The following is a 25,717-nucleotide window of genomic DNA, read 5'->3' as shown; positions in this document are numbered from 1 at the left end:
TCTCTGGACTTGCGAAGCTATATAAACTTGTCTTTCAACTGTTTTACAGTTGAATACTACTTTTCAGTGAATTCTAGTGGGTTGAAACACTGTTTTCTTGTGATGTAACTCTATTTCAAGGATTTCTGTAGTGTATAACATCCTTTCTAGAATAGAAACTTACATTTTGATGTCTTTTACACTTGTTCTCAAACAATTCTGTGATATTCATTAGTATTTCCTCTGAATTACTACTGATTTCTAGCTGTTTCCTATAATGGGCCTTCTGCTCTACTTGTGGGACTTCACCACATGTAGAAACAACTTTATACACTCTTCTCTGGACTTGTGAAGCTATATACACTTGTCTTTCAACGTTTTTACAGTTAAATACTACTTTTCAGGAATTCTGGTGGTTTGAAACACTGGTTTCATGTGAACTAACTCTATTTCAAGGATTTCTGCAGTGTAAAACATCCTTTCCAGACTAGAGACTTACATTTTGGTGTCTTTTACACTTGTTCTCTCACTATTCTGTTATATTCATTAGTATTTGCTCTGAATGACTACTGATTTGTAGCTGTTTCCCATAATGGGCCTTCTGTTCTACTTGTGGGACTTCACCGCCTGTAGAAACAACTTTATACACTCTTCTCTGAACTTGAGAAGCTATACACACTTGTCTTTCAACTGTTTTACAGTTGAATACTACTTTTCAGTGAATTCTGCTGGTTTCAAACACTGGTTTCATGTGTACTAACTCTATTTCAAGGATTTCTGCAGTGTAAAACATCCTTAACAGACTAGAGACTTACATTTTGGTGTCTTTTACACTTGTTCTCTCACTATTCTGTATTATTCATTAGTATTTCCTATGCATGACTACTGATTTCTAGCTGTTTCCTATAATGGGCCTTCTTTTCTACTTGTGGGACTTCACCACATGTAGAAACAACTTTATACATTCTTCTCTAGACTTGCGAAGCCATATACACTTGTCTTTCAACTGTTTAACAGTTAAATCCTACTTTTCAGTGAATTCCGGTGGTTTTAAACACTGGTTTCATGTGAACTAACTCTATTTCAAGGATTTGTGCAGTGTACAACATCCTTTCTAGACTAGAGACTTACATTTTGATGTCTTTTACACTTGTTCTCTCACTATTCTGTGATATTCATTAGTATTTGCTCTGAATGCCTACTGATTTCTAGCTGTTTCTTATAATGGGCCTTCTTTTCTACTTGTGGGACTTCACCACATGTAGAAACTACTTTATACACTATTCTCTAGACTTGCGAAGCTATGTAAACTTGTCTTTCAAATGTTTTACAGTTAAATACTACTTTTCAGTGAATTCTGCTGGTTTGAAACACTGGGTTCATGGGAACTAACTATATTTCAAGGATTTCTGCAGTGTACAACATCCTTTCTAGACTAGAGACTTACATTTTGATGTCTTTTACATTTGTTCTCTCACTATTCTGTGATATTCATTAGTATTTGCTCTGAATTACTAATGCTTTCTTGCCGTGTCCTATAATGGGACTTCTGGTATACTTGTGGGACTTCACCACATGTAGAAACAACTTTATATACTCTTCTCTGAACTTGTGAATCTATATAAACTTGTCTTTCAACTGTTTTACAGTTGAATACTACTTTTCAGTGAATTCCGGTGGTTTGAAACACTGGTTTCATGTGAACTAACTCTATTTCAAGGATTTCTTCAGTGTACAACATCCTTTCTAGCCTAGAAACTTACATTTTGATGGTTTTCCACTTGTTCTCACACAATTCTATGATATTCATTAGTATTTCCTCTGAATTACTACTGATTTCTAGCTGTTTCCTATAAAGGGCCTTCTGCTCTACTTGTGGGACTTCGCCACATGTAGAAACAACTTTATACACTCCTCTCTGGACTTGCGAAGCTATATAAACTTGTCTTTCAACTGTTTTACAGTTGAATACTACTTTTCAGTGAATTCTAGTGGGTTGAAACACTGTTTTCTTGTGATGTAACTCTATTTCAAGGATTTCTGTAGTGTATAACATCCTTTCTAGAATAGAAACTTACATTTTGATGTCTTTTACACTTGTTCTCAAACAATTCTGTGATATTCATTAGTATTTCCTCTGAATTACTACTGATTTCTAGCTGTTTCCTATAATGGGCCTTCTGCTCTACTTGTGGGACTTCACCACATGTAGAAACAACTTTATACACTCTTCTCTGGACTTTTGAAGCTATATACACTTGTCTTTCAACGTTTGTACAGTTAAATACTACTTTTCAGTGAATTCCGGTGGTTTAAAACACTGGTTTCATGTGAACTAACTCTATTTCAAGGATTTCTGCAGTGTAAAACATCCTTTCCAGACTAGAGACTTACATTTTGGTGTCTTTTACACTTGTTCTCTCACTATTCTGTTATATTCATTAGTATTTGCTCTGAATGACTACTGATTTGTAGCTGTTTCCCATAATGGGCCTTCTGTTCTACTTGTGGGACTTCACCGCCTGTAGAAACAACTTTATACACTCTTCTCTGAACTTGAGAAGCAATACACACTTGTCTTTCAACTGTTTTACAGTTGAATACTACTTTTCAGTGAATTCTGCTGGTTTCAAACACTGGTTTCATGTGTACTAACTCTATTTCAAGGATTTCTGCAGTGTAAAACATCCTTAACAGACTAGAGACTTACATTTTGGTGTCTTTTACACTTGTTCTCTCACTATTCTGTATTATTCATTAGTATTTCCTATGCATGACTACTGATTTCTAGCTGTTTCCTATAATGGGCCTTCTTTTCTACTTGTGGGACTTCACCACATGTAGAAACAACTTTATACATTCTTCTCTAGACTTGCGAAGCCATATACACTTGTCTTTCAACTGTTTAACAGTTAAATCCTACTTTTCAGTGAATTCCGGTGGTTTTAAACACTGGTTTCATGTGAACTAACTCTATTTCAAAGATTTGTGCAGTGTACAACATCCTTTCTAGAGTAGAGACTTACATTTTGATGTCTTTTACACTTGTTCTTTCACTATTCTGTGATATTCATTAGTATTTGCTCTGAATTACTAATGCTTTCTTGCCGTGTCCTATAATGGGACTTCTGGTATACTTGTGGGACTTCACCACATGTAGAAACAACTTTATATACTCTTCTCTGAACTTGTGAATCTATATAAACTTGTCTTTCAACTGTTTTACAGTTGAATACTACTTTTCAGTGAATTCCGGTGGTTTGAAACACTGGTTTCATGTGAACTAACTCTATTTCAAGGATTTCTTCAGTGTACAACATCCTTTCTAGCCTAGAAACTTACATTTTGATGGTTTTCCACTTGTTCTCACACAATTCCATGATATTCATTAGTATTTCCTCTGAATTACTACTGATTTCTAGCTGTTTCCTATAAAGGGCCTTCTGCTCTACTTGTGGGACTTCGCCACATGTAGAAACAACTTTATACACTCCTCTCTGGACTTGCGAAGCTATATAAACTTGTCTTTCAACTGTTTTACAGTTGAATACTACTTTTCAGTGAATTCTAGTGGGTTGAAACACTGTTTTCTTGTGATGTAAGTCTATTTCAAGGATTTCTGTAGTGTATAACATCCTTTCTAGAATAGAAACTTACATTTTGATGTCTTTTACACTTGTTCTCAAACAATTCTGTGATATTCATTAGTATTTCCTCTGAATTACTACTGATTTCTAGCTGTTTCCTATAATGGGCCTTCTGCTCTACTTGTGGGACTTCACCACATGTAGAAACAACTTTATACACTCTTCTCTGGACTTTTGAAGCTATATACACTTGTCTTTCAACGGTTTTACAGTTAAATACTACTTTTCAGTGAATTACGGTGGTTTAAAACACTGGTTTCATGTGAACTAAATCTATTTCAAGGATTTGTGCAGTGTACAACATCCTTTCTAGACTAGAGACTTACATTTTGATGTCTTTTACACTTGTTCTCTCACTATTCTGTGATATTCATTAGTATTTGCTCTGAATGCCTACTGATTTCTAGCTGTTTCTTATAATGGGCCTTCTTTTCTACTTGTGGGACTTCACCACATGTAGAAACTACTTTATACACTCTTCTCTAGACTTGCGAAGCTATGTAAACTTGTCTTTCAAATGTTTTACAGTTAAATACTACTTTTCAGTGAATTCTGCTGGTTTGAAACACTGGGTTCATGGGAACTAACTATATTTCAAGGATTTCTGCAGTGTACAACATCCTTTCTAGACTAGAGACTTACATTTTGATGTCTTTTACATTTGTTCTCTCACTATTCTGTTATATTCATTAGTATTTGCTCTGAATGACTACTGATTTCTAGCTGTTTCCCATAATGGGCCTTCTTTTCTACTTGTGGGACTTCACCACATGTAGAAACAACTTTATACATTCTTCTCTGAACTTGAGAAGCTATACACACTTGTCTTTCAACTGTTTTACAGTTGAATACTACTTTTCAGTGAATTCTGGTGGTTTCAAACACTGGTTTCATGTGAACTAACTCTATTTCAAAGATTTGTGCAGTGTACAACATCCTTTCTAGAGTAGAGACTTACATTTTGATGTCTTTTACACTTGTTCTTTCACTATTCTGTGATATTCATTAGTATTTGCTCTGAATTACTAATGCTTTCTTGCCGTGTCCTATAATGGGACTTCTGGTATACTTGTGGGACTTCACCACATGTAGAAACAACTTTATATACTCTTCTCTGAACTTGTGAATCTATATAAACTTGTCTTTCAACTGTTTTACAGTTGAATACTACTTTTCAGTGAATTCCGGTGGTTTGAAACACTGGTTTCATGTGAACTAACTCTATTTCAAGGATTTCTTCAGTGTACAACATCCTTTCTAGCCTAGAAACTTACATTTTGATGGTTTTCCACTTGTTCTCACACAATTCTATGATATTCATTAGTATTTCCTCTGAATTACTACTGATTTCTAGCTGTTTCCTATAAAGGGCCTTCTGCTCTACTTGTGGGACTTCGCCACATGTAGAAACAACTTTATACACTCCTCTCTGGACTTGCGAAGCTATATAAACTTGTCTTTCAACTGTTTTACAGTTGAATACTACTTTTCAGTGAATTCTAGTGGGTTGAAACACTGTTTTCTTGTGATGTAACTCTATTTCAAGGATTTCTGTAGTGTATAACATCCTTTCTAGAATAGAAACTTACATTTTGATGACTTTTACACTTGTTCTCAAACAATTCTGTGATATTCATTAGTATTTCCTCTGAATTACTACTGATTTCTAGCTGTTTCCTATAATGGGCCTTCTGCTCTACTTGTGGGACTTCACCACATGTAGAAACAACTTTATACACTCTTCTCTGGACTTTTGAAGCTATATACACTTGTCTTTCAACGGTTTTACAGTTAAATACTACTTTTCAGTGAATTCCGGTGGTTTAAAACACTGGTTTCATGTGAACTAAATCTATTTCAAGGATTTGTGCAGTGTACAACATCCTTTCTAGACTAGAGACTTACATTTTGATGTCTTTTACATTTGTTCTCTCACTATTCTGTTATATTCATTAGTATTTGCTCTGAATGACTACTGATTTCTAGCTGTTTCCCATAATGGGCCTTCTTTTCTACTTGTGGGACTTCACCACATGTAGAAACAACTTTATACATTCTTCTCTGAACTTGGAACGCTATACACACTTGTCTTTCAACTGTTTTACAGTTGAATACTACTTTTCAGTGAATTCTGCTGGTTTCAAACACTGGTTTCATGTGTACTAACTCTATTTCAAGGATTTCTGCAGTGTAAAACATCCTTAACAGACTAGAGACTTACATTTTGTTGTCTTTTACACTTGTTCTCTCACTATTCTGTATTATTCATTAGTATTTCCTATGCATGACTACTCATTTCTAGCTGTTTCTTATAATGGGCCTTCTTTTCTACTTGTGGGACTTCACCACATGTAGAAACTACTTTATACACTCTTCTCTAGACTTGCGAAGCTATGTAAACTTGTCTTTCAACTGTTTTACAGTTAAATACTACTTTTCAGTGAATTCTGCTGGTTTGAAACACTGGGTTCATGGGAACTAACTATATTTCAAGGATTTCTGCAGTGTACAACATCCTTTCTAGACTAGAGACTTACATTTTGATGTCTTTTACATTTGTTCTCTCACTATTCTGTTATATTCATTAGTATTTGCTCTGAATGACTACTGATTTCTAGCTGTTTCCCATAATGGGCCTTCTTTTCTACTTGTGGGACTTCACCACATGTAGAAACAACTTTATACATTCTTCTCTGAACTTGAGAAGCTATACACACTTGTCTTTCAACTGTTTTACAGTTGAATACTACTTTTCAGTGAATTCTGGTGGTTTCAAACACTGGTTTCATGTGAACTAACTCTATTTCAAAGATTTGTGCAGTGTACAACATCCTTTCTAGAGTAGAGACTTACATTTTGATGTCTTTTACACTTGTTCTTTCACTATTCTGTGATATTCATTAGTATTTGCTCTGAATTACTAATGCTTTCTTGCCGTGTCCTATAATGGGACTTCTGGTATACTTGTGGGACTTCACCACATGTAGAAACAACTTTATATACTCTTCTCTGAACTTGTGAATCTATATAAACTTGTCTTTCAACTGTTTTACAGTTGAATACTACTTTTCAGTGAATTCCGGTGGTTTGAAACACTGGTTTCATGTGAACTAACTCTATTTCAAGGATTTCTTCAGTGTACAACATCCTTTCTAGCCTAGAAACTTACATTTTGATGGTTTTCCACTTGTTCTCACACAATTCTATGATATTCATTAGTATTTCCTCTGAATTACTACTGATTTCTAGCTGTTTCCTATAAAGGGCCTTCTGCTCTACTTGTGGGACTTCGCCACATGTAGAAACAACTTTATACACTCCTCTCTGGACTTGCGAAGCTATATAAACTTGTCTTTCAACTGTTTTACAGTTGAATACTACTTTTCAGTGAATTCTAGTGGGTTGAAACACTGTTTTCTTGTGATGTAAGTCTATTTCAAGGATTTCTGTAGTGTATAACATCCTTTCTAGAATAGAAACTTACATTTTGATGTCTTTTACACTTGTTCTCAAACAATTCTGTGATATTCATTAGTATTTCCTCTGAATTACTACTGATTTCTAGCTGTTTCCTATAATGGGCCTTCTGCTCTACTTGTGGGACTTCACCACATGTAGAAACAACTTTATACACTCTTCTCTGGACTTTTGAAGCTATATACACTTGTCTTTCAACGGTTTTACAGTTAAATACTACTTTTCAGTGAATTACGGTGGTTTAAAACACTGGTTTCATGTGAACTAAATCTATTTCAAGGATTTGTGCAGTGTACAACATCCTTTCTAGACTAGAGACTTACATTTTGATGTCTTTTACATTTGTTCTCTCACTATTCTGTTATATTCATTAGTATTTGCTCTGAATGACTACTGATTTCTAGCTGTTTCCCATAATGGGCCTTCTTTTCTACTTGTGGGACTTCACCACATGTAGAAACAACTTTATACATTCTTCTCTGAACTTGGAACGCTATACACACTTGTCTTTCAACTGTTTTACAGTTGAATACTACTTTTCAGTGAATTCTGCTGGTTTCAAACACTGGTTTCATGTGTACTAACTCTATTTCAAGGATTTCTGCAGTGTAAAACATCCTTAACAGACTAGAGACTTACATTTTGGTGTCTTTTACACTTGTTCTCTCACTATTCTGTATTATTCATTAGTATTTCCTATGCATGACTACTGATTTCTAGCTGTTTCCTATAATGGGCCTTCTTTTCTACTTGTGGGACTTCAACACATGTAGAAACAACTTTATATATTCTTCTCTAGACTTGCGAAGCCATATACACTTGTCTTTCAACTGTTTAACAGTTAAATCCTACTTTTCAGTGAATTCCGGTGATTTTAAACACTGGTTTCATGTGAACTAACTCTATTTCAAGGATTTGTGCAGTGTACAACATCCTTTCTAGACTAGAGACTTACATTTTGATGTCTTTTACACTTGTTCTCTCACTATTCTGTGATATTCATTAGTATTTGCTCTGAATGCCTACTGATTTCTAGCTGTTTCTTATAATGGGCCTTCTTTTCTACTTGTGGGACTTCACCACATGTAGAAACTACTTTATACACTCTTCTCTAGACTTGCGAAGCTATGTAAACTTGTCTTTCAAATGTTTTACAGTTAAATACTACTTTTCAGTGAATTCTGCTGGTTTGAAACACTGGGTTCATGGGAACTAACTATATTTCAAGGATTTCTGCAGTGTACAACATCCTTTCTAGACTAGAGACTTACATTTTGATGTCTTTTACATTTGTTCTCTCACTATTCTGTGATATTCATTAGTATTTGCTCTGAATTACTAATGCTTTCTTGCCGTGTCCTATAATGGGACTTCTGGTATACTTGTGGGACTTCACCACATGTAGAAACAACTTTATATACTCTTCTCTGAACTTGTGAATCTATATAAACTTGTCTTTCAACTGTTTTACAGTTGAATACTACTTTTCAGTGAATTCCGGTGGTTTGAAACACTGGTTTCATGTGAACTAACTCTATTTCAAGGATTTCTTCAGTGTACAACATCCTTTCTAGCCTAGAAACTTACATTTTGATGGTTTTCCACTTGTTCTCACACAATTCTATGATATTCATTAGTATTTCCTCTGAATTACTACTGATTTCTAGCTGTTTCCTATAAAGGGCCTTCTGCTCTACTTGTGGGACTTCGCCACATGTAGAAACAACTTTATACACTCCTCTCTGGACTTGCGAAGCTATATAAACTTGTCTTTCAACTGTTTTACAGTTGAATACTACTTTTCAGTGAATTCTAGTGGGTTGAAACACTGTTTTCTTGTGATGTAACTCTATTTCAAGGATTTCTGTAGTGTATAACATCCTTTCTAGAATAGAAACTTACATTTTGATGTCTTTTACACTTGTTCTCAAACAATTCAGTGATATTCATTAGTATTTCCTCTGAATTACTACTGATTTCTAGCTGTTTCCTATAATGGGCCTTCTGCTCTACTTGTGGGACTTCACCACATGTAGAAACAACTTTATACACTCTTCTCTGGACTTGTGAAGCTATATACACTTGTCTTTCAACGTTTTTACAGTTAAATACTACTTTTCAGGAATTCTGGTGGTTTGAAACACTGGTTTCATGTGAACTAACTCTATTTCAAGGATTTCTGCAGTGTAAAACATCCTTTCCAGACTAGAGACTTACATTTTGGTGTCTTTTACACTTGTTCTCTCACTATTCTGTTATATTCATTAGTATTTGCTCTGAATGACTACTGATTTGTAGCTGTTTCCCATAATGGGCCTTCTGTTCTACTTGTGGGACTTCACCGCCTGTAGAAACAACTTTATACACTCTTCTCTGAACTTGAGAAGCTATACACACTTGTCTTTCAACTGTTTTACAGTTGAATACTACTTTTCAGTGAATTCTGCTGGTTTCAAACACTGGTTTCATGTGTACTAACTCTATTTCAAGGATTTCTGCAGTGTAAAACATCCTTAACAGACTAGAGACTTACATTTTGGTGTCTTTTACACTTGTTCTCTCACTATTCTGTATTATTCATTAGTATTTCCTATGCATGACTACTGATTTCTAGCTGTTTCCTATAATGGGCCTTCTTTTCTACTTGTGGGACTTCACCACATGTAGAAACAACTTTATACATTCTTCTCTATACTTGCGAAGCCATATACACTTGTCTTTCAACTGTTTTACAGTTAAATCCTACTTTTCAGTGAATTCCGGTGGTTTGAAACACTGGTTTCATGTGAACTAACTCTATTTCAAGGATTTGTGCAGTGTACAACATCCTTTCTAGACTAGAGACTTACATTTTGATGTCTTTTACACTTGTTCTCTCACTATTCTGTGATATTCATTAGTATTTGCTCTGAATGCCTACTGATTTCTAGCTGTTTCTTATAATGGGCCTTCTTTTCTACTTGTGGGACTTCACCACATGTAGAAACTACTTTATACACTCTTCTCTAGACTTGCGAAGCTATGTAAACTTGTCTTTCAACTGTTTTACAGTTAAATACTACTTTTCAGTGAATTCTGCTGGTTTGAAACACTGGGTTCATGGGAACTAACTATATTTCAAGGATTTCTGCAGTGTACAACATCCTTTCTAGACTAGAGACTTACATTTTGATGTCTTTTACATTTGTTCTCTCACTATTCTGTTATATTCATTAGTATTTGCTCTGAATGACTACTGATTTCTAGCTGTTTCCCATAATGGGCCTTCTTTTCTACTTGTGGGACTTCACCACATGTAGAAACAACTTTATACATTCTTCTCTGAACTTGAGAAGCTATACACACTTGTCTTTCAACTGTTTTACAGTTGAATACTACTTTTCAGTGAATTCTGGTGGTTTCAAACACTGGTTTCATGTGAACTAACTCTATTTCAAAGATTTGTGCAGTGTACAACATCCTTTCTAGAGTAGAGACTTACATTTTGATGTCTTTTACACTTGTTCTTTCACTATTCTGTGATATTCATTAGTATTTGCTCTGAATTACTTATGCTTTCTTGCCGTGTCCTATAATGGGACTTCTGGTATACTTGTGGGACTTCACCACATGTAGAAACAACTTTATATACTCTTCTCTGAACTTGTGAATCTATATAAACTTGTCTTTCAACTGTTTTACAGTTGAATACTACTTTTCAGTGAATTCTGGTGGTTTGAAACACTGGTTTCATGTGAACTAACTCTATTTCAAGGATTTCTTCAGTGTACAACATCCTTTCTAGCCTAGAAACTTACATTTTGATGGTTTTCCACTTGTTCTCACACAATTCTATGATATTCATTAGTATTTCCTCTGAATTACTACTGATTTCTAGCTGTTTCCTATAAAGGGCCTTCTGCTCTACTTGTGGGACTTCGCCACATGTAGAAACAACTTTATACACTCCTCTCTGGACTTGCGAAGCTATATAAACTTGTCTTTCAACTGTTTTACAGTTGAATACTACTTTTCAGTGAATTCTAGAGGGTTGAAACACTGTTTTCTTGTGATGTAACTCTATTTCAAGGATTTCTGTAGTGTATAACATCCTTTCTAGAATAGAAACTTACATTTTGATGTCTTTTACACTTGTTCTCAAACAATTCTGTGATATTCATTAGTATTTCCTCTGAATTACTACTGATTTCTAGCTGTTTCCTATAATGGGCCTTCTGCTCTACTTGTGGGACTTCACCACATGTAGAAACAACTTTATACTCTCTTCTCTGGACTTGTGAAGCTATATACACTTGTCTTTCAACGTTTTTACAGTTAAATACTAATTTTCAGGAATTCTGGTGGTTTGAAACACTGGTTTCATGTGAACTAACTCTATTTCAAGGATTTCTGCAGTGTAAAACATCCTTTCCAGACTAGAGACTTACATTTTGGTGTCTTTTACACTTGTTCTCTCACTATTCTGTTATATTCATTAGTATTTGCTCTGAATGACTACTGATTTGTAGCTGTTTCCCATAATGGGCCTTCTTTTCTACTTGTGGGACTTCACCACCTGTAGAAACAACTTTATACCTCTTCTCTGAACTTGAGAAGCTATACACACTTGTCTTTCAACTGTTTTACAGTTGAATACTACTTTTTAGTGAATTCTGGTGGTTTCAAACACTGGTTTCATGTGAACTAACTCTATTTCAAGGATTTGTGCAGTGTACAACATCCTTTCTAGACTAGAGACTTACATTTTGATGTCTTTTACACTTGTTCTCTCACTATTCTGTGATATTCATTAGTATTTGCTCTGAATGCCTACTGATTTCTAGCTGTTTCCTATAATGCGCCTTCTTTTCTACTTGTGGGTCTTCACCACATGTAGAAACTACTTTATACTCTCTTCTCTAGACTTGCGAAGCTATGTAAACTTGTCTTTCAACTGTTTTACAGTTAAATACTACTTTTCAGTGAATTCTGCTGGTTTGAAACACTGGGTTCATGGGAACTAACTATATTTCAAGGATTTCTGCAGTGTACAACATCCTTTCTAGACTAGAGACTTACATTTTGATGTCTTTTACTTTTGTTCTCTCACTATTCTGTTATATTCATTAGTATTTGCTCCTAATGACTACTGATTTCTAGCTGTTTCCCATAATGGGCCTTCTTTTCTACTTGTGGGACTTCACCACATGTAGAAACAACTTTATACATTCTTCTCTGAACTTGAGAAGCTATACACAATTGTCTTTCAACTGTTTTACAGTTGAATACTACTTTTCAGTGAATTCTGGTGGTTTCAAACACTGGTTTCATGTGAACTAACTCTATTTCAAAGGTTTGTGCAGTGTACAACATCCTTTCTAGAGTAGAGACTTACATTTTGATGTCTTTTACACTTGTTCTCTCACTATTCTGTGATATTCATTAGTATTTGCTCTGAATTACTAATGCTTTCTTGCCGTGTCCTATAATGGGACTTCTGGTATACTTGTGGGACTTCACCACATGTAGAAACAACTTTATATACTCTTCTCTGAACTTGTGAATCTATATAAACTTGTCTTTCAACTGTTTTACAGTTGAATACTACTTTTCAGTGAATTCCGGTGGTTTGAAACACTGGTTTCATGTGAACTAACTCTATTTAAAGGATTTCTTCAGTGTACAACATCCTTTCTAGCCTAGAAACTTACATTTTGATGGTTTTCCACTTGTTCTCACACAATTCTATGATATTCATTAGTATTTCCTCTGAATTACTACTGATTTCTAGCTGTTTCCTATAAAGGGCCTTCTGCTCTACTTGTGGGACTTCGCCACATGTAGAAACAACTTTATACACTCCTCTCTGTACTTGCGAAGCTATATAAACTTGTCTTTCAACTGTTTTACAGTTGAATACTACTTTTCAGTGAATTCTAGTGGGTTGAAACACTGTTTTCTTGTGATGTAACTCTATTTCAAGGATTTCTGTAGTGTATAACATCCTTTCTAGAATAGAAACTTACATTTTGATGTCTTTTACACTTGTTCTCAAACAATTCTGTGATATTCATTAGTATTTCCTCTGAATTACTACTGATTTCTAGCTGTTTCCTATAATGGGCCTTCTGCTCTACTTGTGGGACTTCACCACATGTAGAAACAACTTTATACACTCTTCTCTGGACTTGTGAAGCTATATACACTTGTCTTTCAACGTTTTTACAGTTAAATACTACTTTTAAGGAATTCTGGTGGTTTGAAACACTGGTTTCATGTGAACTAACTCTACTTCAAGGATTTCTGCAGTGTAAAACATCCTTTCCAGACTAGAGACTTACATTTTGGTGTCTTTTACACTTGTTCTCTCACTATTCTGTTATATTCATTAGTATTTGCTCTGAATGACTACTGATTTGTAGCTGTTTCCCATAATGGGCCTTCTGTTCTACTTGTGGGACTTCACCGCCTGTAGAAACAACTTTATACACTCTTCTCTGAACTTGAGAAGCTATACACACTTGTCTTTCAACTGTTTTACAGTTGAATACTACTTTTCAGTGAATTCTGCTGGTTTCAAACACTGGTTTCATGTGAACTAACTCTATTTCAAGGATTTGTGCAGTGTACAACATCCTTTCTAGACTAGAGACTTACATTTTGATGTCTTTTACACTTGTTCTCTCACTATTCTGTGATATTCATTAGTATTTGCTCTGAATGCCTACTGATTTCTAGCTGTTTCCTATAATGCGCCTTCTTTTCTACTTGTGGGACTTCACCACATGTAGAAACTACTTTATACACTCTTCTCTAGACTTGCGAAGCTATGTAAACTTGTCTTTCAACTGTTTTACAGTTAAATACTACTTTTCAGTGAATTCTGCTGGTTTGAAACACTGGGTTCATGGGAACTAACTATATTTCAAGGATTTCTGCAGTGTACAACATCCTTTCTAGACTAGAGACTTACATTTTGATGTCTTTTACTTTTGTTCTCTCACTATTCTGTTATATTCATTAGTATTTGCTCCTAATGACTACTGATTTCTAGCTGTTTCCCATAATGGGCCTTCTTTTCTACTTGTGGGACTTCACCACATGTAGAAACAACTTTATACATTCTTCTCTGAACTTGAGAAGCTATACACAATTGTCTTTCAACTGTTTTACAGTTGAATACTACTTTTCAGTGAATTCTGGTGGTTTCAAACACTGGTTTCATGTGAACTAACTCTATTTCAAAGATTTGTGCAGTGTACAACATCCTTTCTAGACTAGAGACTTACATTTTGATGTCTTTTACATTTGTTCTCTCACTATTCTGTTATATTCATTAGTATTTGCTCTGAATGACTACTGATTTCTAGCTGTTTCCCATAATGGGCCTTCTTTTCTACTTGTGGGACTTCACCACATGTAGAAACAACTTTATACATTCTTCTCTGAACTTGAAACGCTATACACACTTGTCTTTCAACTGTTTTACAGTTGAATACTACTTTTCAGTGAATTCTGCTGGTTTCAAGCACTGGTTTCATGTGTACTAACTCTATTTCAAGGATTTCTGCAGTGTAAAACATCCTTAACAGACTAGAGACTTACATTTTGGTGTCTTTTACACTTGTTCTCTCACTATTCTGTATTATTCATTAGTATTTCCTATGCATGACTACTGATTTCTAGCTGTTTCCTATAATGGGCCTTCTTTTCTACTTGTGGGACTTCACCACATGTAGAAACAACTTTATACATTCTTCTCTAGACTTGCGAAGCCATATACACTTGTCTTTCAACTGTTTAACAGTTAAATCCTACTTTTCAGTGAATTCCGGTGGTTTTAAACACTGGTTTCATGTGAACTAACTCTATTTCAAGGATTTGTGCAGTGTACAACATCCTTTCTAGACTAGAGACTTACATTTTGATGTCTTTTACACTTGTTCTCTCACTATTCTGTGATATTCATTAGTATTTGCTCTGAATGCCTACTGATTTCTAGCTGTTTCTTATAATGGGCCTTCTTTTCTACTTGTGGGACTTCACCACATGTAGAAACTACTTTATACACTCTTCTCTAGACTTGCGAAGCTATGTAAACTTGTCTTTCAACTGTTTTACAGTTAAATACTACTTTTCAGTGAATTCTGCTGGTTTGAAACACTGGGTTCATGGGAACTAACTATATTTCAAGGATTTCTGCAGTGTACAACATCCTTTCTAGACTAGAGACTTACATTTTGATGTCTTTTACATTTGTTCTCTCACTATTCTGTTATATTCATTAGTATTTGCTCTGAATGACTACTGATTTCTAGCTGTTTCCCATAATGGGCCTTCTTTTCTACTTGTGGGACTTCACCACATGTAGAAACAACTTTATACATTCTTCTCTGAACTTGAGAAGCTATACACACTTGTCTTTCAACTGTTTTACAGTTGAATACTACTTTTCAGTGAATTCTGGTGGTTTCAAACACTGGTTTCATGTGAACTAACTCTATTTCAAAGATTTGTGCAGTGTACAACATCCTTTCTAGAGTAGAGACTTACATTTTGATGTCTTTTACACTTGTTCTCTCACTATTCTGTGATATTCATTAGTATTTGCTCTGAATTACTAATGCTTTCTTGCAGTGTCCTATAATGGGAGTTCTGGTATACTTGTGGGACTTCACCACATGTAGAAACAACTTTATATACTCTTCTCTGAACTTGTGAATCTATATAAACTTGTCTTTCAACTGTTTTACAGTTGAATACTACTTTTCAGTGAATTCCGGTGGTTTGAAACACTGGTTTCATGTGAACTAACTCTATTTCAAGGATTTCTTCAGTGTACAACATCCTTTCTAGCCTAGAAACTTACATTTTGATGGTTTTCCACTTGTTCTCACACAATTCTATGATATTCATTAGTATTTCCTCTGAATTACTACTGATTTCTAGCTGTTTCCTATAAAGGGCCTTCTGCTCTACTTGTGGGACTTCGCCACATGTAGAAACAACTTTATACATTCCTCTCTGGACTTGCGAAGCTATATAATCTTGTCTTTCAACTGTTTTACAGTTGAATACTACTTTTCAGTGAATTCTAGTGGGTTGAAACACTGTTTTCTTGTGATGTAACTCTATTTCAAGGATTTCTGTAGTGTATAACATCCTTTCTAGAATAGAAACTTACATTTTGATGTCTTTTACACTTGTTCTCAAACAATTCTGTGATATTCATTAGTATTTCCTCTGAATTACTACTGATTTCTAGCTGTTTCCTATAATGGGCCTTCTGCTCTACTTGTGGGACTTCACCACATGTAGAAACAACTTTATACACTCTTCTCTGGACTTGTGAAGCTATATACACTTGTCTTTCAACGTTTTTACAGTTAAATACTACTTTTCAGGAATTCTGGTGGTTTGAAACACTGGTTTCATGTGAACTAACTCTATTTCAAGGATTTCTGCAGTGTAAAACATCCTTTCCAGACTAGAGACTTACATTTTGGTGTCTTTTACACTTGTTCTCTCACTATTCTGTTATATTCATTAGTATTTGCTTCTAATGACTACTGATTTCTAGCTGTTTCCCATAATGGGCCTTCTTTTCTACTTGTGGGACTTCACCACATGTAGAAACAACTTTATACATTCTTCTCTGAACTTGAGAAGCTATACACAATTGTCTTTCAACTGTTTTACAGTTGAATACTACTTTTCAGTGAATTCTGGTGGTTTCAAACACTGGTTTCATGTGAACTAACTCTATTTCAAAGATTTGTGCAGTGTACAACATCCTTTCTAGACTAGAGACTTACATTTTGATGTCTTTTACATTTGTTCTCTCACTATTCTGTTATATTCATTAGTATTTGCTCTGAATGACTACTGATTTCTAGCTGTTTCCCATAATGGGCCTTCTTTTCTACTTGTGGGACTTCACCACATGTAGAAACAACTTTATACATTCTTCTCTGAACTTGGAACGCTATACACACTTGTCTTTCAACTGTTTTACAGTTGAATACTACTTTTCAGTGAATTCTGCTGGTTTCAAACACTGGTTTCATGTGTACTAACTCTATTTCAAGGATTTCCGCAGTGTAAAACATCCTTAACAGACTAGAGACTTACATTTTGGTGTCTTTTACACTTGTTCTCTCACTATTCTGTATTATTCATTAGTATTTCCTATGCATGACTACTGATTTCTAGCTGTTTCCTATAATGGGCCTTCTTTTCTACTTGTGGGACTTCACCACATGTAGAAACAACTTTATACATTCTTCTCTAGACTTGCGAAGCCATATACACTTGTCTTTCAACTGTTTAACAGTTAAATCCTACTTTTCAGTGAATTCCGGTGGTTTTAAACACTGGTTTCATGTGAACTAACTCTATTTCAAGGATTTGTGCAGTGTACAACATCCTTTCTAGACTAGAGACTTACATTTTGATGTCTTTTACACTTGTTCTCTCACTATTCTGTGATATTCATTAGTATTTGCTCTGAATGCCTACTGATTTCTAGCTGTTTCTTATAATGGGCCTTCTTTTCTACTTGTGGGACTTCACCACATGTAGAAACTACTTTATACACTCTTCTCTAGACTTGCGAAGCTATGTAAACTTGTCTTTCAAATGTTTTACAGTTAAATACTACTTTTCAGTGAATTCTGCTGGTTTGAAACACTGGGTTCATGGGAACTAACTATATTTCAAGGATTTCTGCAGTGTACAACATCCTTTCTAGACTAGAGACTTACATTTTGATGTCTTTTACATTTGTTCTCTCACTATTCTGTTATATTCATTAGTATTTGCTCTGAATGACTACTGATTTCTAGCTGTTTCCCATAATGGGCCTTCTTTTCTACTTGTGGGACTTCACCACATGTAGAAACAACTTTATACATTCTTCTCTGAACTTGAGAAGCTATACACACTTGTCTTTCAACTGTTTTACAGTTGAATACTACTTTTCAGTGAATTCTGGTGGTTTCAAACACTGGTTTCATGTGAACTAACTCTATTTCAAAGATTTGTGCAGTGTACAACATCCTTTCTAGAGTAGAGACTTACATTTTGATGTCTTTTACACTTGTTCTCTCACTATTCTGTGATATTCATTAGTATTTGCTCTGAATTACTAATGCTTTCTTGCAGTGTCCTATAATGGGACTTCTGGTATACTTGTGGGACTTCACCACATGTAGAAACAACTTTATATACTCTTCTCTGAACTTGTGAATCTATATAAACTTGTCTTTCAACTGTTTTACAGTTGAATACTACTTTTCAGTGAATTCCGGTGGTTTGAAACACTGGTTTCATGTGAACTAACTCTATTTCAAGGATTTCTTCAGTGTACAACATCCTTTCTAGCCTAGAAACTTACATTTTGATGGTTTTCCACTTGTTCTCACACAATTCTATGATATTCATTAGTATTTCCTCTGAATTACTACTGATTTCTAGCTGTTTCCTATAAAGGGCCTTCTGCTCTACTTGTGGGACTTCGCCACATGTAGAAACAACTTTATACATTCCTCTCTGGACTTGCGAAGCTATATAATCTTGTCTTTCAACTGTTTTACAGTTGAATACTACTTTTCAGTGAATTCTAGTGGGTTGAAACACTGTTTTCTTGTGATGTAACTCTATTTCAAGGATTTCTGTAGTGTATAACATCCTTTCTAGAATAGAAACTTACATTTTGATGTCTTTTACACTTGTTCTCAAACAATTCTGTGATATTCATTAGTATTTCCTCTGAATTACTACTGATTTCTAGCTGTTTCCTATAATGGGCCTTCTGCTCTACTTGTGGGACTTCACCACATGTAGAAACAACTTTATACACTCTTCTCTGGACTTGTGAAGCTATATACACTTGTCTTTCAACGTTTTTACAGTTAAATACTACTTTTCAGGAATTCTGGTGGTTTGAAACACTGGTTTCATGTGAACTAACTCTATTTCAAGGATTTCTGCAGTGTAAAACATCCTTTCCAGACTAGAGACTTACATTTTGGTGTCTTTTACACTTGTTCTCTCACTATTCTGTTATATTCATTAGTATTTGCTTCTAATGACTACTGATTTCTAGCTGTTTCCCATAATGGGCCTTCTTTTCTACTTGTGGGACTTCACCACATGTAGAAACAACTTTATACATTCTTCTCTGAACTTGAGAAGCTATACACAATTGTCTTTCAACTGTTTTACAGTTGAATACTACTTTTCAGTGAATTCTGGTGGTTTCAAACACTGGTTTCATGTGAACTAACTCTATTTCAAAGATTTGTGCAGTGTACAACATCGTTTCTAGACTAGAGACTTACATTTTGATGTCTTTTACATTTGTTCTCTCACTATTCTGTTATATTCATTAGTATTTGCTCTGAATGACTACTGATTTCTAGCTGTTTCCCATAATGGGCCTTCTTTTCTACTTGTGGGACTTCACCACATGTAGAAACAACTTTATACATTCTTCTCTGAACTTGGAACGCTATACACACTTGTCTTTCAACTGTTTTACAGTTGAATACTACTTTTCAGTGAATTCTGCTGGTTTCAAACACTGGTTTCATGTGTACTAACTCTATTTCAAGGATTTCCGCAGTGTAAAACATCCTTAACAGACTAGAGACTTACATTTTGGTGTCTTTTACACTTGTTCTCTCACTATTCTGTATTATTCATTAGTATTTCCTATGCATGACTACTGATTTCTAGCTGTTTCCTATAATGGGCCTTCTTTTCTACTTGTGGGACTTCACCACATGTAGAAACAACTTTATACATTCTTCTCTAGACTTGCGAAGCCATATACACTTGTCTTTCAACTGTTTAACAGTTAAATCCTACTTTTCAGTGAATTCCGGTGGTTTTAAACACTGGTTTCATGTGAACTAACTCTATTTCAAGGATTTGTGCAGTGTACAACATCCTTTCTAGACTAGAGACTTACATTTTGATGTCTTTTACACTTGTTCTCTCACTATTCTGTGATATTCATTAGTATTTGCTCTGAATGCCTACTGATTTCTAGCTGTTTCTTATAATGGGCCTTCTTTTCTACTTGTGGGACTTCACCACATGTAGAAACTACTTTATACACTCTTCTCTAGACTTGCGAAGCTATGTAAACTTGTCTTTCAAATGTTTTACAGTTAAATACTACTTTTCAGTGAATTCTGCTGGTTTGAAACACTGGGTTCATGGGAACTAACTATATTTCAAGGATTTCTGCAGTGTACAACATCCTTTCTAGACTAGAGACTTACATTTTGATGTCTTTTACATTTGTTCTCTCACTATTCTGTTATATTCATTAGTATTTGCTCTGAATGACTACTGATTTCTAGCTGTTTCCCATAATGGGCCTTCTTTTCTACTTGTGGGACTTCACCACATGTAGAAACAAATTTATACATTCTTCTCTGAACTTGAGAAGCTATACACACTTGTCTTTCAACTGTTTTACAGTTGAATACTACTTTTCAGTGAATTCTGGTGGTTTCAAACACTGGTTTCATGTGAACTAACTCTATTTCAAAGATTTGTGCAGTGTACAACATCCTTTCTAGAGTAGAGACTTACATTTTGATGTCTTTTACACTTGTTCTCTCACTATTCTGTATTATTCATTAGTATTTCCTATGCATGACTACTGATTTCTAGCTGTTTCCTATAATGGGCCTTCTTTTCTACTTGTGGGACTTCACCACATGTAGAAACAACTTTATACACTCTTCTCTAGACTTGCGAAGCTATGTAAACTTGTCTTTCAACTGTTTTACAGTTAAATACTACTTTTCAGTGAATTCTGCTGGTTTGAAACACTGGGTTCATGGGAACTAACTATATTTCAAGGATTTCTGCAGTGTACAACATCCTTTCTAGACTAGAGACTTACATTTTGATGTCTTTTACTTTTGTTCTCTCACTATTCTGTTATATTCATTAGTATTTGCTCCTAATGACTACTGATTTCTAGCTGTTTCCCATAATGGGCCTTCTTTTCTACTTGTGGGACTTCACCACATGTAGAAACAACTTTATACATTCTTCTCTGAACTTGAGAAGCTATACACAATTGTCTTTCAACTGTTTTACAGTTGAATACTACTTTTCAGTGAATTCTGGTGGTTTCAAACACTGGTTTCATGTGAACTAACTCTATTTCAAAGATTTGTGCAGTGTACAACATCCTTTCTAGAGTAGAGACTTACATTTTGATGTCTTTTACACTTGTTCTCTCACTATTCTGTGATATTCATTAGTATTTCCTCTGAATTACTACTGATTTCTAGCTGTTTCCTATAAAGGGCCTTCTGCTCTACTTGTGGGACTTCACCACATGTAGAAACAACTTTATACACTCTTCTCTGGACTTGTGAAGCTATATACACTTGTCTTTCAACGGTTTTACAGTTAAATACTACTTTTCAGTGAATTCCGGTGGTTTAAAACACTGGTTTCATGTGAACTAAATCTATTTCAAGGATTTGTGCAGTGTACAACATCCTTTCTAGACTAGAGACTTACATTTTGATGTCTTTTACATTTGTTCTCTCACTATTCTGTTATATTCATTAGTATTTGCTCTGAATGACTACTGATTTCTAGCTGTTTCCCATAATGGGCCTTCTTTTCTACTTGTGGGACTTCACCACATGTAGAAACAACTTTATACATTCTTCTCTGAACTTGGAACGCTATACACACTTGTCTTTCAACTGTTTTACAGTTGAATACTACTTTTCAGTGAATTCTGCTGGTTTCAAACACTGGTTTCATGTGTACTAACTCTATTTCAAGGATTTCTGCAGTGTAAAACATCCTTAACAGACTAGAGACTTACATTTTGGTGTCTTTTACACTTGTTCTCTCACTATTCTGTATTATTCATTAGTATTTCCTATGCATGACTACTGATTTCTAGCTGTTTCCTATAATGGGCCTTCTTTTCTACTTGTGGGACTTCACCACATGTAGAAACAACTTTATACATTCTTCTCTAGACTTGCGAAGCCATATACACTTGTCTTTCAACTGTTTAACAGTTAAATCCTACTTTTCAGTGAATTCCGGTGGTTTTAAACACTGGTTTCATGTGAACTATCTCTATTGCAAGGATTTGTGCAGTGTACAACATCCTTTCTAGACTAGAGACTTACATTTTGATGTCTTTTACACTTGTTCTCTCACTATTCTGTGATATTCATTAGTATTTGCTCTGAATGCCTACTGATTTCTAGCTGTTTCTTATAATGGGCCTTCTTTTCTACTTGTGGGACTTCACCACATGTAGAAACTACTTTATACACTCTTCTCTAGACTTGCGAAGCTATGTAAACTTGTCTTTCAAATGTTTTACAGTTAAATACTACTTTTCAGTGAATTCTGCTGGTTTGAAACACTGGGTTCATGGGAACTAACTATATTTCAAGGATTTCTGCAGTGTACAACATCCTTTCTAGACTAGAGACTTACATTTTGATGTCTTTTACATTTGTTCTCTCACTATTCTGTTATATTCATTAGTATTTGCTCTGAATGACTACTGATTTCTAGCTGTTTCCCATAATGGGCCTTCTTTTCTACTTGTGAGACTTCACCACATGTAGAAACAACTTTATACATTCTTCTCTGAACTTGAGAAGCTATACACACTTGTCTTTCAACTGTTTTACAGTTGAATACTACTTTTCAGTGAATTCTGGTGGTTTCAAACACTGGTTTCATGTGAACTAACTCTATTTCAAAGATTTGTGCAGTGTACAACATCCTTTCTAGAGTAGAGACTTACATTTTGATGTCTTTTACACTTGTTCTCTCACTATTCTGTGATATTCATTAGTATTTGCTCTGAATTACTAATGCTTTCTTGCAGTGTCCTATAATGGGACTTCTGGTATACTTGTGGGACTTCACCACATGTAGAAACAACTTTATATACTCTTCTCTGAACTTGTGAATCTATATAAACTTGTCTTTCAACTGTTTTACAGTTGAATACTACTTTGCAGTGAATTCCGGTGGTTTGAAACACTGGTTTCATGTGAACTAACTCTATTTCAAGGATTTCTTCAGTGTACAACATCCTTTCTAGCCTAGAAACTTACATTTTGATGGTTTTCCACTTGTTCTCACACAATTCTATGATATTCATTAGTATTTCCTCTGAATTACTACTGATTTCTAGCTGTTTCCTATAAAGGGCCTTCTGCTCTACTTGTGGGACTTCGCCACATGTAGAAACAACTTTATACATTCCTCTCTGGACTTGCGAAGCTATATAAACTTGTCTTTCAACTGTTTTACAGTTGAATACTACTTTTCAGTGAATTCTAGTGGGTTGAAACACTGTTTTCTTGTGATGTAACTCTATTTCAAGGATTTCTGTAGTGTATAACATCCTTTCTAGAATAGAAACTTACATTTTGATGTCTTTTACACTTGTTCTCAAACAATTCTGTATTATTCATTAGTATTTCCTCTGAATTACTACTGATTTCTAGCTGTTTCCTATAATGGGCCTTCTGCTGTACTTGTGGGACTTCACCACATGTAGAAACAACTTTATACACTCTTCTCTGGACTTGTGAAGCTATATACACTTGTCTTTCAACGTTTTTACAGTTAAATACTACTTTTCAGGAATTCTGGTGGTTTGAAACACTGGTTTCATGTGAACTAACTCTATTTCAAGGATTTCTGCAGTGTAAAACATCCTTTCCAGACTAGAGACTTACATTTTGGTGTCTTTTACACTTGTTCTCTCACTATTCTGTTATATTCATTAGTATTTGCTCTGAATGACTACTGATTTGTAGCTGTTTCCCATAATGGGCCTTCTGTTCTACTTGTGGGACTTCGCCACATGTAGAAACAACTATATACACTCCTCTCTGGACTTGCGAAGCTATATAAACTTGTCTTTCAACTGTTTTACAGTTGAATACTACTTTTCAGTGAATTCTAGTGGGTTGAAACACTGTTTTCTTGTGATGTAACTCTATTTCAAGGATTTCTGTAGTGTATAACATCCTTTCTAGAATAGAAACTTACATTTTGATGTCTTTTACACTTGTTCTCAAACAATTCTGTGATATTCATTAGTATTTCCTCTGAATTACTACTGATTTCTAGCTGTTTCCTATAATGGGCCTTCTGCTCTACTTGTGGGACTTCACCACATGTAGAAACAACTTTATACACTCTTCTCTGGACTTGTGAAGCTATATACACTTGTCTTTCAACGTTTTTACAGTTAAATACTACTTTTCAGGAATTCTGGTGGTTTGAAACACTGGTTTCATGTGAACTAACTCTATTTCAAGGATTTCTGCAGTGTAAAACATCCTTTCCAGACTAGAGACTTACATTTTGGTGTCTTTTACACTTGTTCTCTCACTATTCTGTTATATTCATTAGTATTTGCTCTGAATGACTACTGATTTGTAGCTGTTTCCCATAATGGGCCTTCTTTTCTACTTGTGGGACTTCACCACCTGTAGAAACAACTTTATACCTCTTCTCTGAACGTGAGAAGCTATACACACTTGTCTTTCAACTGTTTTACAGTTGAATACTACTTTTCAGTGAATTCTGCTGGTTTCAAACACTGGTTTCATGTGAACTAACTCTATTTCAAGGATTTGTGCAGTGTACAACATCCTTTCTAGACTAGAGACTTACATTTTGATGTCTTTTACACTTGTTCTCTCACTATTCTGTGATATTCATTAGTATTTGCTCTGAATGCCTACTGATTTCTAGCTGTTTCCTATAATGCGCCTTCTTTTCTACTTGTGGGACTTCACCACATGTAGAAACTACTTTATACACTCTTCTCTAGACTTGCGAAGCTATGTAAACTTGTCTTTCAACTGTTTTACAGTTAAATACTACTTTTCAGTGAATTCTGCTGGTTTGAAACACTGGGTTCATGGGAACTAACTATATTTCAAGGATTTCTGCAGTGTACAACATCCTTTCTAGACTAGAGACTTACATTTTGATGTCTTTTACTTTTGTTCTCTCACTATTCTGTTATATTCATTAGTATTTGCTCCTAATGACTACTGATTTCTAGCTGTTTCCCATAATGGGCCTTCTTTTCTACTTGTGGGACTTCACCACATGTAGAAACAACTTTATACATTCTTCTCTGAACTTGAGAAGCTATACACAATTGTCTTTCAACTGTTTTACAGTTGAATACTACTTTTCAGTGAATTCTGGTGGTTTCAAACACTGGTTTCATGTGAACTAACTCTATTTCAAAGATTTGTGCAGTGTACAACATCCTTTCTAGACTAGAGACTTACATTTTGATGTCTTTTACATTTGTTCTCTCACTATTCTGTTATATTCATTAGTATTTGCTCTGAATGACTACTGATTTCTAGCTGTTTCCCATAATGGGCCTTCTTTTCTACTTGTGGGACTTCACCACATGTAGAAACAACTTTATACATTCTTCTCTGAACTTGGAACGCTATACACACTTGTCTTTCAACTGTTTTACAGTTGAATACTACTTTTCAGTGAATTCTGCTGGTTTCAAGCACTGGTTTCATGTGTACTAACTCTATTTCAAGGATTTCCGCAGTGTAAAACAT

This window comes from Cnephaeus nilssonii (assembly GCF_951640355.1).
Source record: "Cnephaeus nilssonii genome assembly, chromosome: 10".
Lineage (NCBI taxonomy): Eukaryota > Metazoa > Chordata > Mammalia > Chiroptera > Vespertilionidae > Cnephaeus > Cnephaeus nilssonii.
The sequence above is the reverse complement of the archived record's forward strand: the minus strand, read 5'-3'. Positions refer to the sequence as shown.